Here is a 16,430-nt window from a genome sequence, read left to right on the forward strand (position 1 = left end):
GGGAAGTGAATTTTAAAAATTATGTTAGTTCTCACAGGGAACTCTGCTCAGTATTCTGTAATAACCTAAATGGGAAAATAATTTGAAAAAGAATAGATACACGTATATGTAAAAAATAAATAAATAAAATGGAAAAAATAACTAAAAACTATGTTCGTTCCAACTCTAATGGAAAAGAATGGACTTGTCAGAATGTAGGATCAAATTGCTTAAGAAATCACCTGAGTTTGTCAAAACACAGTGAGTGCCATGTTTCCTTGGCATTCAGGCCAAGCATTATGTGAGAACTTTATGATGAGAAAAATTGTTATGTGTAATAATGTTATGCAACATTTAATAAGATGTGTGTGTATTACATATGCGTGTATCAGCAGAGCTACTTAAAATCCAAGATAGGTCTTCAATGGAAAACCACCACATAAGCTGTTTAACCATTAAAGTTTTTCCCTCCAGCGCTATTTTAAAAGCCAAAAACCCTGTAGCACAGGTTAACTTGGTGTAAGAGAGGTCATTTATATAGAAAGCTGCTTCTTCAAACACTGCCCCCCGCCCAAGCATAATCTTTGGAGGAAAATATTTCTGACTCGTGTACTTTGAGAAGATGTCCTCACATCTGAGAACTGCTGATTTGTAAGTTACTTTTCAATTTAAGAGATAATAAGACTTCTTGGAATTAGCAGCCATTAAAAGCATAGTGAGGAAATGAGAGAGGCATGCATTTAGCTACAGTAATTTTGGTCATAGTGCATATAATACTTCTTTATTCTTTCCAGGGCTGATTTTCTATAGGTGGTCCTTTCCTTTTTCCTACTTCTACAGTTAGAAATGGGGCAATTAAAGGACCCATTTGTGTAAAGCAGTGCTGTCCAATAGAACTTTCTGTGAGGATGGAAGGACGCTCTGCACTGGCAAACATGGTAGCCATTGGCCATGTGTAGCGGTTAAGGACTGAGATGTAGCTAGCGCAACTGAAGTAATGAATTTTAAAATTTATTAATTTTAATTCACTAAAATTAAAATATAAAAAGGCATGTATTCCTGGTGACGACCATGCTGGATAGCACAGGTATGGACCTTTGGCTTCTAGCACTATGTAATAAATATTGGCATAGGCTGCTGTTCTTGTGTGTCTACGCAAAGGCCCTGTGTCCTGGCATCCTCTCTGAGTCAGTTTTTTTGGAAAGCATCATGGTTCATGTTTTAAGAAAACGGGACTAGGGAAAGGAAAATTGTGTAATTGTTATAATTCTGCTATTAACTATTTCTCTAATGTAATGGAAATCTCTTGTTGTCTTTCCTTTTGATCTCAGTTTCTTTAAACGAAAAATGAGTATACTGGACTATTATATCAAAGGTTTTTACCATACTTATGATACTATTGCTCTTCAAACTAGGATAATAAGGTAGCCCAAAGGACATTTGGGCCTTAGGTCTTTAAGAAAACTCCCTCCTCTCTTATGCCTCAAACAATAGTGATGTAAAGTTCTGTATTATAAAAGCAAAGTAGAAATTGAGATTTCTATTGACATTGTTGACGTTGACCACATCTTTATCACAAATGTTTAGTAGGAAAAATGAATTTATTTCATATGTAAAGAATGGTTTGCCCTTTCATTTTCATATATTTCCACAATTAATTAATGTATTAATGTGGAATTAATTTCATTTTAGACATGGCACTTTTTCTATCTAGAAGCAAACAACTCAGAGATGAAATATTAATTTATATTTTAAGTCACTGACGCAGTGAAGTTTAGAAACTCCTACTCTGAAAGCTCACTGGCTATTAAACTTACAATATCAGTTAGAAATATCTTGGCTGCAACTAACAGACAGCTGACCTAATAGTGGTTTAAATTGTAAGGATATTTATGGTTCCCTGACTAGACTTAAAGAATTAGGCATCCGAGCTCAGAAATGTAAACAATGTCCCAAGCTCTGTCATTTTGCTCAATCGTCCTCATGGAGTTGGCCTTTGATTTTTGTTTTTATTTCATGTTTGGATGGCTGTTGTCAGCATTCAGAGGCTGACAGCAGCAGGAGAATGGGAGATAAGGAACTTCTTGACCCATCTGTTTCATATCAGAAATCAACAAGTGTAAAATCTTTCATGGGAGCCATGTGCAGAATTGTTTATATGCAAGTGGCCAGAGCTATGTCACATGGCTGCCTCAAGTTGTAAAGGGAAAGGAAGTGTCTGGCAAAATGGAATGGGAAAAGTCATGAATTAACCCCTGAGTCCAGTAGGCCTGGGGATAGAGTGAGATGAGGAACTCACCTGGGATGCATATTTAAGAGCCACCAAAAAAAAACTCAGTAATTAAGATACGTTAATGCAATATATATTTTTAAAAATCAATACAAAGGACAAAAAAATCTGTAATGAACAAACTATCCGGATTTTAAATAGTCAAGATCAGTACAGTCTCCTTCCAAGCCCTATGGAGATCCAATGTCTTTATTTAAAATATTGATAGTTTGTTCTTCATGAGCTTTTTTGTGTTAATTTACACCTTTAAAAATATTGCATTAAATTATTATCTTGATTGCTGAGTTTTTTGGCACCCTCTTAAATTTCACAAGGAGGAAATTTCAGGCCGCTCATAGCTTTTGTCTCCAGAGCTGTGCCACTGGTTCTTGTGTATCTGTCCCATGAATAAATCATTATATATGTGTCATAGAATATTTTATATTCTAAAACGCTGGTTAATAAACAGAGTGTATACTCTATATTGTATTTATTTCTGAACAGGAGTAGTACTCAACACTCTTTTTGACTGAAACACTGACTAGACACTCTCATGCTAGGAGACAGAAAAAATTTCCCCTAGCAGATTGTTTCCAACCAAATCTGAGACACCATGAAGAAGAGCAAGAATTCCTCACTTTTGTGTTGTCTTGTTTTTTAAAAGAAATATTGTTGAATGACTTGAGACAAATATGATTCATGAAAAGTTTGAGAGGATAGAAAGATCTGTTGGTGCCTTTTCGTGTCTCCTGAAGTGGGCAGTGGGAATTTGAGTCTCTTTGAGTGACTAAGAATGTTCTCAAAGAAATCATGTTGCAAAATTGTGGAAATTATAATTATGCAATATGAGAGCTGGTACAAAAGAATTCACCCTTCCTGTAATATTAATCTCACTCTATCTTTGGTCTGATTAACTCTTAGGTGATATTGATAAGCTGTTTATTTGAAACCTCTTAGGCTTTTTTTCCCCTCAAGGAACATGATAAAAGCAAGGCTACCATCTCTCATTGGGAAAGCTTTAAAGTTCTATCAGTCTATTCCTTATGAAAACAAGTAACCCTCCTATGATGAAAATTTCATATGAAAAAGTTTCATCTAGACCTGTGAAGCCTGTCTAATATAGATATGTTGTGAGAATTTCCTGCAAGGCTATAAAATAAGTTTGTGTTAAGGGTCAAATGTATTATTCACACCATTTATGAGATATAAATTCTTCAGTCTCAAATGTGTCTTCACAAAACTACTCAGTGTCTTCTCTGATTTAATTCAGCTTTGAAAGCTCTTGAGAGCAATGTTTGGAATTGAGGGGGAAAAAAAGGAAGATCATATGGAAATAATTTTCATAGTTGGTTGTTAAAGATGCCTGCTATGAGAAAATTTAATGTACACAGCAGTGAAAGAAAAAGTGGGAAGATTATAGTGAGCTTTGCATGTGTTTATCATTACTGTTCTTATTTAAGACTTCCCCTTCTTCCTGAGCCAAACCTGAGCACCCCTGGTTTTTTAAGCAACCTTTTTTTTTTAAGCAACCAATGAAATACTGTTTCTCCCAGCTATATCCTGCCTCATGCCTTGCCTATTTCCATATACTCATTTATTTTCTGATCACTTGAGATGCCTTTTTATTTTATTTTACTTAATTTTTTGATTCAGCCATCCCATTGCATGAATTTAAAATTGTTTTCATTGCAACTGAGCAACTGACCCATTGCAGGTCTGTAGCTCTTGGCAAAAGCCATGTAACTGTTGCTTAGCAGGGGGCGGGGCTGGGGCATATAGTTAGATAATATTCCATCTGCGGCCTGTTTCGTAATTCTCAAACGCTCTGGGTTTCTTCTACGTTTATACCTACATGAAACTTCAGTTGATGTCGCCAAGAATTTCAAACTCCAAGTGAGAGAAAGATATCTCTCAAAAGATGTGTAATTCTGTTATGTAGCAACAGCTCTTGCTGTGACTTCAGGCCAAGCAAAAGCATTTGCCAGAGCTGGAGCTACTTTCCAGCCAGTCCCACCGTGTGGCCTTTTAGAACTTCTCTCATCCCAGCAATTTGCTTTTGACCTGTTCCTGCCCTACCATATAATGGTGACCTCCCTCTACTACTGCGGTACGTGACGGAAGAAGCCGTTAAGTGTTTTTTAGGTGCAGATTCTGCTGTTTGTTTTTATCATCTGCAGAACGTTAAGGGACCAGAACGCATGGAGAGGACAGCAACCGTCGTCAGATGGAGTAAAACAAATGATTCTTTCAGCACTTGGCAATGATTTCCTGTGTGCTGTGTTTGTTCATGTGTAGATTAGAAGGACTTATGCCTCTGATAGTCTGAGACCCAATTCCTCTGGACACAGAACCACACAAACAATGTCCAAAGAACCTAACACGATTATAAGATCTCATGAAAATTCCTACTCTAATGAAATGTACTGTGGAGTTCTGGGATCTTTAATGAGTGGGTTTCCTAACCATATAAAAAGAAAGAAAAATGCAAAACAAAACAAACAAACAAAAAAATACTCATTCACAAATAACGTTCCTATGTGACCAGTAAGTCACTGAGGGATCCTCCTGAAGTACTCCCTAGGGCCAAGTGGGGTGCCAAATGGTATCGGGGCAGGTCATCATTTCTCCTCTAAGCATTTACAGATGGTTTTGCATGTAAAAATTAAGATTTGAGCAACTATACTTCAATAAAAAAAAAAAATCCTCAAAGCAGAATTTTGTAAAAACAAACAGCAAAAAACACCTCAAAAATAATTGCCTAATTAAAAAGTATTCAGCAACTTAAGACTTAAAAAAATTCATTACTTTCTAGCACATATTAATTTCATACACACATATCTTTCATTTTTTTTAACATCCTTATTGGAGTATAATTGCTTTACAATGGTGTGTTAGTTTCTGCTCTATAACAAAGTGAATCAATTATACATATACATATGTTCCCATATCTCTTCCCTCTTGCATCTTCCTCCCTCCCACCCTCCCTATCACACCCCTCTAGATGGTCTCAAAGCACGAAGCTGATCTCCCTATGCTATGCGGCTGCTTCCCACTATCTATCTATTTTACGTTTGGTAGTGTATATATGTCCATGGCACTCTCTCACTTTGTCCCAGCTTACCCTTCCCCCTCCCCATATCCTCAAGTCTATTCTCTAGTAGGTCTGTGTCTTTATTCCTGTCTTACCCCTAGGTTCTTCATGACCTTTTTTTTTTTCTTAGATTCCATATATATGTGTTAGCATACTGTATGTGTTTTTCTCTTTCTGACTTACTTCACTCTGTATAACACACTCTAGGTCCATCCACCTCACGACAAATAACTCAATTTTGTTTCCTTTCATGGCTGAGTAATATTCCATTGTATATATATGCCACATCTTTATCCATTCCTCTGTCGATGGACACTTAGGTTGCTTCCATGTGCTGCCTATTGTAAATAGAGCTGCAATGAATATTGGGGTACGTGACTCTTTTTGAATTATGGTTTTCTCAGGGTATATGCCCAGTAGTGGGATTGCTGGGTCATATGGTAGTTCTATTTTTAGTTTTTTTAGGAACCTACATACTGTTCTCCGTAGTGGCTGTATCAATTTACATTCCCACCAACAGGGCAAGAGGGTTCCCTTTTCTCCACACCCTCTCCAGCATTTATTGTTTGTAGATTTTTTGATGGTGGCCATTCTGACAGGTGTGAGATGATATCTCATGTAGTTTTGATTTGCATTTCTCTAATGATTAATGATGTTGAGCATTCTTTCATGTGTTTGTTGGCAATCTGTATATCTTCTTTGGAGAAATGTCTATCTAGGTCTTCTGCCCATTATTGGATTGGATTGTTTGTTTTTTTTGGTATTGAGCTGCATGAGCTGCTTGTAAATTTTGGAAATTAATCCTCTGTCAGTTGCTTCATTTGCAAATATTTTCTCCCATTCTGAGGATTGTCTTTTGGTCTTGTTTATGGTTTCCTTTGCTGTGCAAAAGCTTTTAAGTTTCATTAGGTCCCATTTGTTTATTTTTGTTTTTATTTCCATTTCTTTTGGAGGTGGGTCAAAAAGGATCTTGCTGTGATTTATGTCATAGAGTGTTCTGCCTGTGTTTTCCTCTAAGAGTTTGATAGTGTCTGGCCTTACATTTAGGTCTTTAATCCATTTTGAGTTTATTTTTGTGTATGGTATTAGGGAGTGTTCTAATTTCATACTTTTACGTGTACCTTTCCACTTTTCCCAGCACCACTTATTGAAGAGGCTGTCTTTTCTCCACTGTATATTCTTGTCTCCTTTATCAAAGATAAGATGACCATATGTGCATGGGTTTATCTCTGTGCTTTCTATCGTGTTCCATTGATCTATATTTCTGTTTTTGTGCCAGTACCATACTGTCTTGATTACTGTAGCTTTGTAGTATAGTCTGAAGTCAGGGAGCCTGATTCCTCTAGCTCTGTTTTTCTTTCCCAAGTTTGCTTTTGCTATTTGGGGTCTTTTGTGTTTCCATACAAATTGTGAAATTTTTTGTTCTAGTTCTGTGAAAAATGCCATTGGTAGTTTGATAGGGATTGCAATGAATTTGTAGATTGCTTTGCGTACTATAGTCATGTTCAGAACATTGACTCTTCCAATCCAATAACATGGTATATCTCTCCATCTATTTGTATCATCTTTAATTTCTGTCATCAGTGTCTTATAATTTTCTGCATACAGGTCTTTTGTCTCCTAAGGTAAGTTTATTCCTAGATATTTTATTCTTTTTGTTGCAGTGGTAAATGGGAGTGTTTCTTTAATTTCACTTTCAGATTTTTCAACATTAGTGTATAGGAATGCAAGAGATTTCTGTGCATTAATTTTGTATCCTTCTACATTACCAGATTCATTAATTAGCTCTAGTAGTTTTCTGGTAGCATCTTTAGGATTCTCTATGTACAGTATCATGTCATCTGCAAACAGTGACAGCTTTATTTCTTCTTTTCCGATTTTTATTCCTTTTATTTCTTTTTCTTCTTTGATTGCTGTGGGTAAAACTTCCAAAACTATGTTGAATAAGAGTGCTGAGAGTGGGCAGCCTTGTCTTGTTTCTGATCTTAGTGGAAATGCTTTCAGTTTTTCCCCATTGAGGATGATGTTGGCTGTGGGTTTGTCATATATGGCCTTTATTATGTTGAGGAAAGTTCCCTTTATGCCTACTTACTGGAGGGTTTTTATCATAAATGGGTGCTGAATTTTGTCAAAAGCTTTTTCTACATCTATTGAGATGATCACATGGTTTTTCTCCTTCAATTTGTTAATATGGTGTGTCACGTTGATTTATTTGCGTATATTGAAGAATTCTTGCATTCCTGGGATAAACCCAACTTGATCATGGTGTATGGTCCTTTTAATGTGCTGTTGGATTCTGTTTGCTAGTATTTTGTTGAGGATTTTTGCATCTATCACAGATATCTTTTTGACCAGACTGGTGGCTAAAATAAAAAAAAGATTTATAAAACTGTAAAAAAAAATTAAGATTTGAGTTGGAGATAAAAGGTTTTCTACTTTAACCTCAGTTCCCAACCACTGAAATCATCTCGCATTTTGTATTTATCTAGCATGGAGGCCCTGTAAAGAGATTAGGATGTGTGTGGGCTGGATCCCCAAATCATGGAGCACAGAGATTAATTTTGTGTTCACTTGGTTTTTATGTTCTTTCTTTCTTTATTTATTGTTTTGATATAATGAATGGTTAAATGAGATTTACCATAGTAATTTAAATTCTATTTTAAAAAAGCAGATGTTAAATAGAAAGTAGGGACTGAAAATTACACAGCTCTTCCCTGAAGATTTAAAATGTGAATATTTATGGACATGAACATGTAGGGGATAATTGTCTCTGTTCATTTTGGGGTAATATTCTTAGTTCCTGAGGAATTGATGCAAAAACATAAAGAAGACGGTTCTTATTGAAGATTTCCAGCAAAACAGTAAAATGAGTTGATGGGAGAAATCCCTAATCCTCATATAATGGCATTATAAAATACAGAGATCCTCCAAAAGCAAAAAGGGGAAAGTCTTGGGGACAGGTATCAAACATAAGAGTCAGGTCTGGAATTCTCAGTAGGAATCCAAGTTGAAAAGCCTTAGGGGCTGAGGTTTTAAAACACACTTAGGAATAGAAGAAGTGGGTGGTGGGGATCCTGATGGGCAGGAAGAGTAGAAACTCAACTTCCAGTATAAAGCTACAAGCCACAAGTCCTACCTGCCAAGTGGAAGTTCAGAAGAAGCAGGCCCCTGGGAAGCAGGGGGAGGGTAGCTGGCTGTGAGTGGAAACAGACCCTTAAAGGGGAAATTCAAACATCACGCCTGTTTTATGGGATCCCATTGTGCATCCAAACATATACTTCCCTGTGAGGGAGGGGCCACAAACAAAGAAGTTGACAATTGAGAGGAAAACACCAGACCTTGGGCCCTGGGAGGGCCCTCTAGTGTTCTGCTCTCTAGAAATGCCTCCATCATTCCTGGATCATAGGTTCTTGCGGGACTAACTCTTGCTGAAGGTGAGCTCAGAGTCAAACAACACGTAACACTGAGACCATAAGTTGCCCCAAGAGAGTCAGCAGACACAGTCAATGCAGAACTTATACCCCGAGACCTATATAGGAGACCAACCCCCAACAGATTTTAAAGTGTGTAAGGGTTACCCAAGTATAATCAAAATGTCCAGCGCAAGAGGCCAGGACATAGATGAGACACAAAACAGATGTACCAAAAGAGAGTGTCTGAATTGGAAAAATATCCTGAGGAAATCTGTGCAAATGTAGTACAGAGAGAAGGATAGATTAATCTCTCTTTGAATTCAGAGTCAGGGATTCATTTAAGTATTTATCTAGAAATCATAACACTTAAGAAATAGATGACTCAGTCCTACGTCACAGAAAAAAAAATAGAAGTCTCCATGGTCTAATTTTTATCACTTTCCCTCCTTTCTCTCTAAAAAGAGCCATATATTCTTCCCTTATTTTCAATGAGAAAAGTATGTGATTCTGCATAGACTTGGGGTTTTTAGAGGGTGAGATTTCTGTTTTATTTGTTATTGTACCCAAAACAAGGACTTCACAGATATGGTGGAGAGAATGACTTTATATTTAATTCTTCGCTTTCAGAGGGCTTACTTCCTCCAATAGGATAAAGAAAATTTTAAAAAAAAGGCATTTCAAAGGTAAATCATAGACTGAGAGAAAATTATGAAATAAAAAGTATTCATTATTTGTGGTTTTTGCTTTTCTTTGCCTTTTAACTTTTAGAATTCTAGTTTTCTTACAATGTAGATAATAATATTTGCTTCATTCAGGACTTTTCAAGATTCAGGGAATGTAAATTGTAGAATAACCACCTTTTTTCTTAGCTTAAAGCCTAAAATATTGTGTGCAATAAATACATACCATCACTGGTTTTATTATTTTCGTTGTAATTTTATTATTTTCACCATCATCCAAAGTAAAATTCCTCAAGGCTTCATTTCATTTGGTAGCTATTGTCTTGTTGTCAAAAGCAAGGTATGAGTTGTAATAAAAAATTATTTGTTTGGGGGAATACTATTGAGATAGTTCTTTTCTGTCTCTCTTAATCTAACCTCTCTTTATAGTTGCCTTTTATTTTCTTAATATATTTATTTCGAAAAACACCTTTACTGATTTTTAGACTATTAAAATGTTGTCTCTTTTGAAATATATTCAGTCTGTCAGATTTCTTAGGGTTGCTAACAGAATCAAAATCCCATCCCTGTGGATAATGCCCTGAATATTATCTCCAAGTATTTGTGCCCCTGCTTGATGCTAACTTGGGATTAGTGTCCATACAATACAGATGAGATATGATACCCACTACAGAGGTGAACGATGGTTCATTGGGTGCCTAGGTCATTGAACTGCCCAAAGGGCTCCAAGGCCATTGCCAAGAGATGATGTCACATTTGAAATTCTTGTTTATCTCGAATTTAAAAACTAAACAAAAATTGTCTTATTATCTGCCTATAAAATTAGGACAACAAAAATTCTAAAATCTGTTACCATGACCTCAGGAGAATCAATCATGAAGGGTTGTCAAAGGAATAACTTTCTTATCACAGTCTTGAATTCCAGATCATTCTGCCTCCTCTGCCTCAGTGGTTTTTATGAAACTGGGTGGATGTTTTGTCCTCAAAGTGTAACTTTTTCCATGGCTTTTTGTTGATTTTTTTTCCCTCGCCCTCAAGAAAATGGTTGAGTTACACTAACGTGGATATTTCACTGCTCAACAAGCCACCATGATGTGGTGTCAAACGTAAAGACAGAGCAAGCTGGCATTGATGACTTTTTGAATTATTTAAAGGAAGGGGCAAAATTGGGTGTACGGGAATAATTATTATGTGTATGAAAGTGCCCTCTATGAGAGAAAGGACTCATTCCGGATTCCATGGATGTCAGCTTGTCATGAGTTCAGCTTTAATCTGAATGGATATTTGGAAGTTCCCTCTCTGGCCACTTCATTATTTGGGCCACTGTGTTACAAAGGGAATCTATGGCAGGAAAACAGGGCTGATAATCATGAAGAAAATAAAGAAGAGCGGTCTCGAATTCCAACAATGCCTCACAACCCAGCAACTAATATTTATTGAGTCTTTTGTAATACATACCACAGATTTTTAGTCTTTATGAAATTTCTATAACGTGGCACTGCCTCTACCCTTTTATGTAGCCCAGGAAACAGGCTAAGAGGAGTGAAGTCGCTTGACCACAAGCCCGTGGTGCATATGTAGCCAAGCAGGGCCTAGAACCCTGACCTGCTGGAATGCATAGGTCAGTCTCTAAAATTCTGCAGCCCTTAGCGTTGGAGGGAAGGAGCTTGTTCTATGCTGCTCCAGACTTCTGTGCATGCCTCAGTTTGTGTGTGTGTGTTGCAGGTTGTGGGGGGTGGGTTGGGTGCCCCTGAGGAGCTGGGGGCCTGGGTGGCAGGGATGCGTGCTCCACCCTCGCCTACATATGTATGCTCCCCTCCTCAGGTTAACAGAAGCTTCTCGTTGCCCTGCTGGCTGCCAGATTTACAGGGGGCTCTCAGCCAGTGCTGTGCCCCTGGAGTCAAAAAGTTTGAGGCAAGAGTATCTCATTATGTACCTCATGCCAAAACAAGGGTCTCCTTTGCTAGATTCCAGGGGTCCTTATTATACTACAGAGAGACAGCCCACCCACATGTAGTTGAAAGAACTTGTCTACATCCTCAGCTTTGTCTTATATTCCAGATTGATGGTTTTCATCGCAGAGCGGCTACCTAAGGACTAATGTTCATTCATTCATCTTTGTGTTCAACATTCATTCATTCAGTTATTCATTAAACCAGCATCCGCTCATTCATTAAATACATTTTTCCCCAGTGGGTGCCTGCTTTGTGTCATCCTTTGTATTAGGCTCTGGGAATGCGGGAAGCGGGAAGACAGTTGCATGAACAGGCAAATTGACAAGGCATCCTGGGTTCTGATAGGGCAAAGCTTGTGCCATGTGTGCACGTGGGACGCATCCTTCCTCTTGTCTCCGGAGACTCGGGCTTTCCCGAAGAGCTGCCGTCACAGCTGACCTCTGCAAACAGGTAACAGAGCTCCAGGTGAGGAGAGGGAGGGGAAGGGAGGTCTGGAGAATCCCTGGAGCAAAAGTCCTTGATACAGCTAGAGCCCAAAGTGCAGAAAGAATGGGTTGGAGAGGAGCCAGGTCGGTGTGGTTCTGCTGACGTTTCATCCAGGGATGTTGACATGGGGTCACAGGCAGGGGACACTGCAGGGCCAGGGCACTGAGGGAGCAACACTCCGCGCAGCCAGGCGAGCCGTGGCCCACAGCAAAGCCACGGCCGGGGGAAGGGGACAAAGAATGCACATTGAAGAAGTAGAAGCAACAGGATTCCATGAATGCGTGCGGGGGGAGCATCACTGCAATATATTCCAGGGTAATTCACTGCTTTCGGTTCAGTTTCATTAAAACCTGACCATTCCTACCTTTTTAGTTGAATTTCAGCACTGGAAAATGTATTCTCGTAATTCTTGTCCCAATAATGTTAGTTAAATAACTTTGGTTTAAAAAGTGGATTAGAAATGTATCCATAAGTATTCATTGATATTATACTGTATGATGTAGAGATAAAGAATGTTTGCCTTATACATTTTTTAAAAATTTTTATTGGAGTATAGTTGATTTATGATGTTGTGTTAGTTTCTGCTGCACAGCAAAGTGAGTCAGTTATACATATACATAGATCCACTCTTTTTTATCTTTTCCCATATAGGTCATTACAGAGTACTGAGTAGATTCCGCTGTGCTCTACAGTAGTAGGTCCTTATCAGTTATCTATTTTATATATAGTAGTGTGTATATGTCAATCCCAATCTCCCACATTATCCCTCTCCCCTTACCCCCTGGTAACCATAGGTTTGTTTTCTATATCTGCGACTCTATTTCTAGGTTGTAAATAAGTTCATTTGTATCATTTTTTTAGATTCCACATATAAGCGATATCATATGATATTTGTCTTTCTCTGTCTGACATTCTTCACTTGGTATGATAATCTCTAGGTCCATCCATGTTGCTGCAAATGGCATTATTTCATTCTTTTTATGGCCTAATAAATGTTAAGACATGAAAGATTCAGATGACCCTCTCATCTTTACACTGGGCATCAGATGACTTCTCTGTGTGTCTCCCTTTAGTACAAGTACTAACACAGTCACAAGAGACATTTCACCTGGGGCTTTTCGTCTCCACGTCACCAATTCAGTGTTGGCTCCTTGGGTCACAATACTACTCTCTTGTCACCCTAATCCTTTTAATAGACACAACATTTGAAAAGAGGCTTATATTTATTCCTAGAGTTTATAAAAATATTGTCAGGATCTCTTATGCTTGGGCATCTTTAATGTAGTAGTGTTTATGTTTTGGGAAGAATAAAAATAGAAATGTTTATAACAGGTGGGGAAATTTAAAAAAGAACTAATGCAAGCTGGAGTCATAGGCTTGGTGGGTCCCGCCTGTGAAAACAATTCTGCCTAATTATAGCCCTTCCAGAGGGACAGCATTATTATATTGACCATATGCAATTAACTTGACTTTTCTTTCTCTCCACATGAAAATAGAACTCTCTGCAGTTTCCCCCTCACTTATTCTCAAGCAAGGACTATTTTTTTTTTTTTTGGTGGACACAGTCCAGCATTGGTCTTTTATTCAGGAGTTCTAAAATCTCTGTACGGCATTAAATTTAATAGGTCTAGTATATCAAAGATGGAATTGTAATTATGAAAATCAGTTAAAATGAGGGTGAACGGTAAAATGAAATGAGATTTTTAATGGCTTGCCAACAGTTGTAATTAATAAGATGGACTTCTGGCCATGCATGTGACCTTCAGGCAGGAAACAGACAAAGCCTGGTGTGAATGGGCCCAGGAAGGAGAAAGATTTTTCAGAGGAAAAGGACTGTACATCTTGCCAGCTTCTGCTGCCCCTTCTTTCAGGGCTTTTTCTTGAAGTCGGGCTCATTGGTGAGGTCAGGAGGTAGCTTGATGATCATATCAAGTGCATCATTGGAAGAGTCAAAGTGAACCAGGCTATGGGACCCCAGGAAGAGGGGAGTTCGGCAGGGACTGTAATTGACAGGCCACATCTTGCACAGAGTAGGAAGCTGCTTTTCGTGACAATGTTAATTCGTGAGTCTGGTCCACTTCAGTATCTGTTTTAGGAGGTGAATTTCTTTGAACACTCGTTGCAAACGAAGAGAGAATAATACAAATGCGTGCTGGCTTTAATGCCTAATGCACAAGTTCCTCGATCACCGAGTGGGTTCCTGAGGCTATAGAAATTGTTTTTGTCTGATTAAACTCAGGTCCCTTTGAACTTCATAGGGGTTCTTTTCTGCTTGCTCTTCTTGTAACTGTGTGCAAAGCCTTTTTTTTTTTGGTCTGATTTGGAATCCAAAAGAGCCTTCAAGTCAGCCCACTCCACCTCCTTCATCCTTTTCTTAAAGCATAAAGATTTGTAGTTCCTGAAACATCTGTTACATTCCATACCCTGAGGCAAAGACGGACAGAACTAAATTTTCTTCACACACAGAGGCACACATAGTCCTTTTCCTGCTCATACACATAAAATGGGTGTAACAACATAAAAAGGCAGAAACAAATCAGAGCAAATATCTAGTAACTGGCTCAAAAAGGATGTTAGTTACCCATCTAATTACCACCAAAAGAGTTTGTCTTTCAAGGGAGCCCACGGAGAGGAAATGCACCTTCAGGGAGGCTAGGAACCTAACTGGACCTATAAAGGGCAAGGAGGCACATTAGAATTTATATATATGGCGCTAGTAACAGTATCTTATTGGGAGACACTTAAAAGCACATATGCAATAAAGGGCTTACTGGTTTCAGGGAGGGGGTTAAGTAGTCAAATTAATTCTAAGATCAGTACCATCTGGGTGATTAGATTTGAAATTCTACAGGGAACTCTACAGGAGCTGGAGATGATGGGGGAGGGCTAACATGACCCTATGAATGCAGAGTGTGGAGTTCCTTCATTCATCCTTGCATGTGTGTTTGTTCCTTTGCTCCACATTCCAGAAGGTGTTCTGCTGACGTTCAATGTGGGAATAACTTGCTTCCTTAAACATCCTTGTCGAAAACCATATCAAATAATCTCTGTGTGGATGGATGTCAGATTTCTCTCTCTCAAGTTCAACCACTCCTGAGCCCCAGAACTGCCCCGCGCCTACCTACTCGTATCGACACTGGGATTTCTAGTGGGGATCTCCACTTAGATTTCCAGACTCCCAAACTTATTTTCCTTCTCATCTCTCCTATTTCAGAAATGTCCCCATAGATTGGGTCGTCTAGGGGAAAATTTGGGTGTCATCCTTAATTCCTCACATTTCCTTCTTTCCCCAATCAGCTAGTTCAAAACCCCTCCTACATTCACCCCTTCCCTCAGGCTCCCCTGGACTGCTGAGGTATAAGCCCCTTTCCTGCATTCTAAGTCCCCTGGGGTCCTTCTCCACGCTGTAACCATAGGCACTTTAAGAAATGCAAAGCTGGGACTTCCCTGGCAGTCCAGTGGCTAAGTCTCCTCACTTACAGTGCGTTCACTGCAGGGGGTGTGGGTTCGATCCCTGGTCGGGGAACTAAGATTCCTCGTGCCATGGCCGAAAAAAATTTTTTAATAAAATAATTAAAAAATGCAAAGTAGTTCATGCTTCTCCCTCTATCCTCACCCGCTTCCCTCACACCTTGGCTTCCTTGTGCCATAGGACAGGGGTTGGCAAAAACTGCCACGTGTTGCCAGATCTGGCCCACCTCCAGCGATGTGAATATTGTTGTATTAGAGCCTAGCTACACCCACTCATCTGTATTTGCTTGTAGTGACAACAGCAGAGTTGAGTAGTTGTGACTGAGACCACATGGCCTACAAAGCCTAAAATGCTCTCTGGCCCTTTACAGCAAGAATTTTCCAATCGCTCCTGTAGAATTCAGTCTGAACTTTCCACCTTCACCTGCAAGTCGCTGCCGGAGCTGGCCCTGCCTCCCTCTGGCCTCTCCTGGCCTCAGCTCTCAGGACACGCGCCTCGTTTGTGTTGCCCGCTGACCCTGGCTCACGCCCACCTCGGGGCCTCTCCGCAGACGGTCCCTCTCCTGGAGTGCCCTTCTCGACAGAGCGGTCTTCTCTGTGCTGTGCATAGTGTAGCTCCAAGCCACATCCTAAAAAGTCATCCTTTCAATTTACGTCATGGCGCTTATTAGTTATGTGCCTGCTTCTGTCCTCCTCACTAGTATATTCATCTAACGAGAGGAAGAACCTTCTCTGTCTATTATCCCACCATGTCTCTGGTTCCTAGAACAGGGCCAGATGCAGAGTTGCTACGTGTCTGCCAGATGAAAGCCACCACACGCCTGGTAGTGGATGGTCCAGGGAGGACACATGAATGGGATCGAGCAGTGATCAAAGCTGACCATGAGGAACGCCGTGAACCTTGGGCACAGAGCAGGAAGGGTCTCTGAAATCATTTGAGGTACATCAGGGAATGAGAGTGTGAACTTGTGAAGAAAAACTTAAAACAAGATTGGAAATGTGACTGTGACACTGAATTCACAACTGTCTCCAAGGAATTTAGAAGTCCAGCTCCTGGCTTGTCCACACAGTGGCTTGGTTGCCTGC

The 16,430-nt window shown here is 39.3% G+C and overlaps 1 protein-coding gene across 8 annotated transcripts in view; it reads left to right on the forward strand.

Annotated features, from left to right (window-relative positions):
* Positions 1 to 16,430, forward strand: part of SEMA5A (semaphorin 5A) — a 477,303-nt gene that overhangs the window by 191,312 nt on the left and 269,561 nt on the right. The window contains exon 1 of one of the 8 annotated variants that reach the window (XM_033436605.2): positions 489 to 630. The exons of the other annotated variants lie outside the window; for them this stretch is intronic. The gene's annotated coding sequence lies outside the window, so the exon portion shown is untranslated. Of the gene's footprint in view, positions 1 to 488; positions 631 to 16,430 lie in introns of those variants that run through there. 8 annotated transcript variants of the gene reach the window in all.

Source organism: Orcinus orca, chromosome 3, assembly GCF_937001465.1.
Source record: "Orcinus orca chromosome 3, mOrcOrc1.1, whole genome shotgun sequence".
Lineage (NCBI taxonomy): Eukaryota > Metazoa > Chordata > Mammalia > Artiodactyla > Delphinidae > Orcinus > Orcinus orca.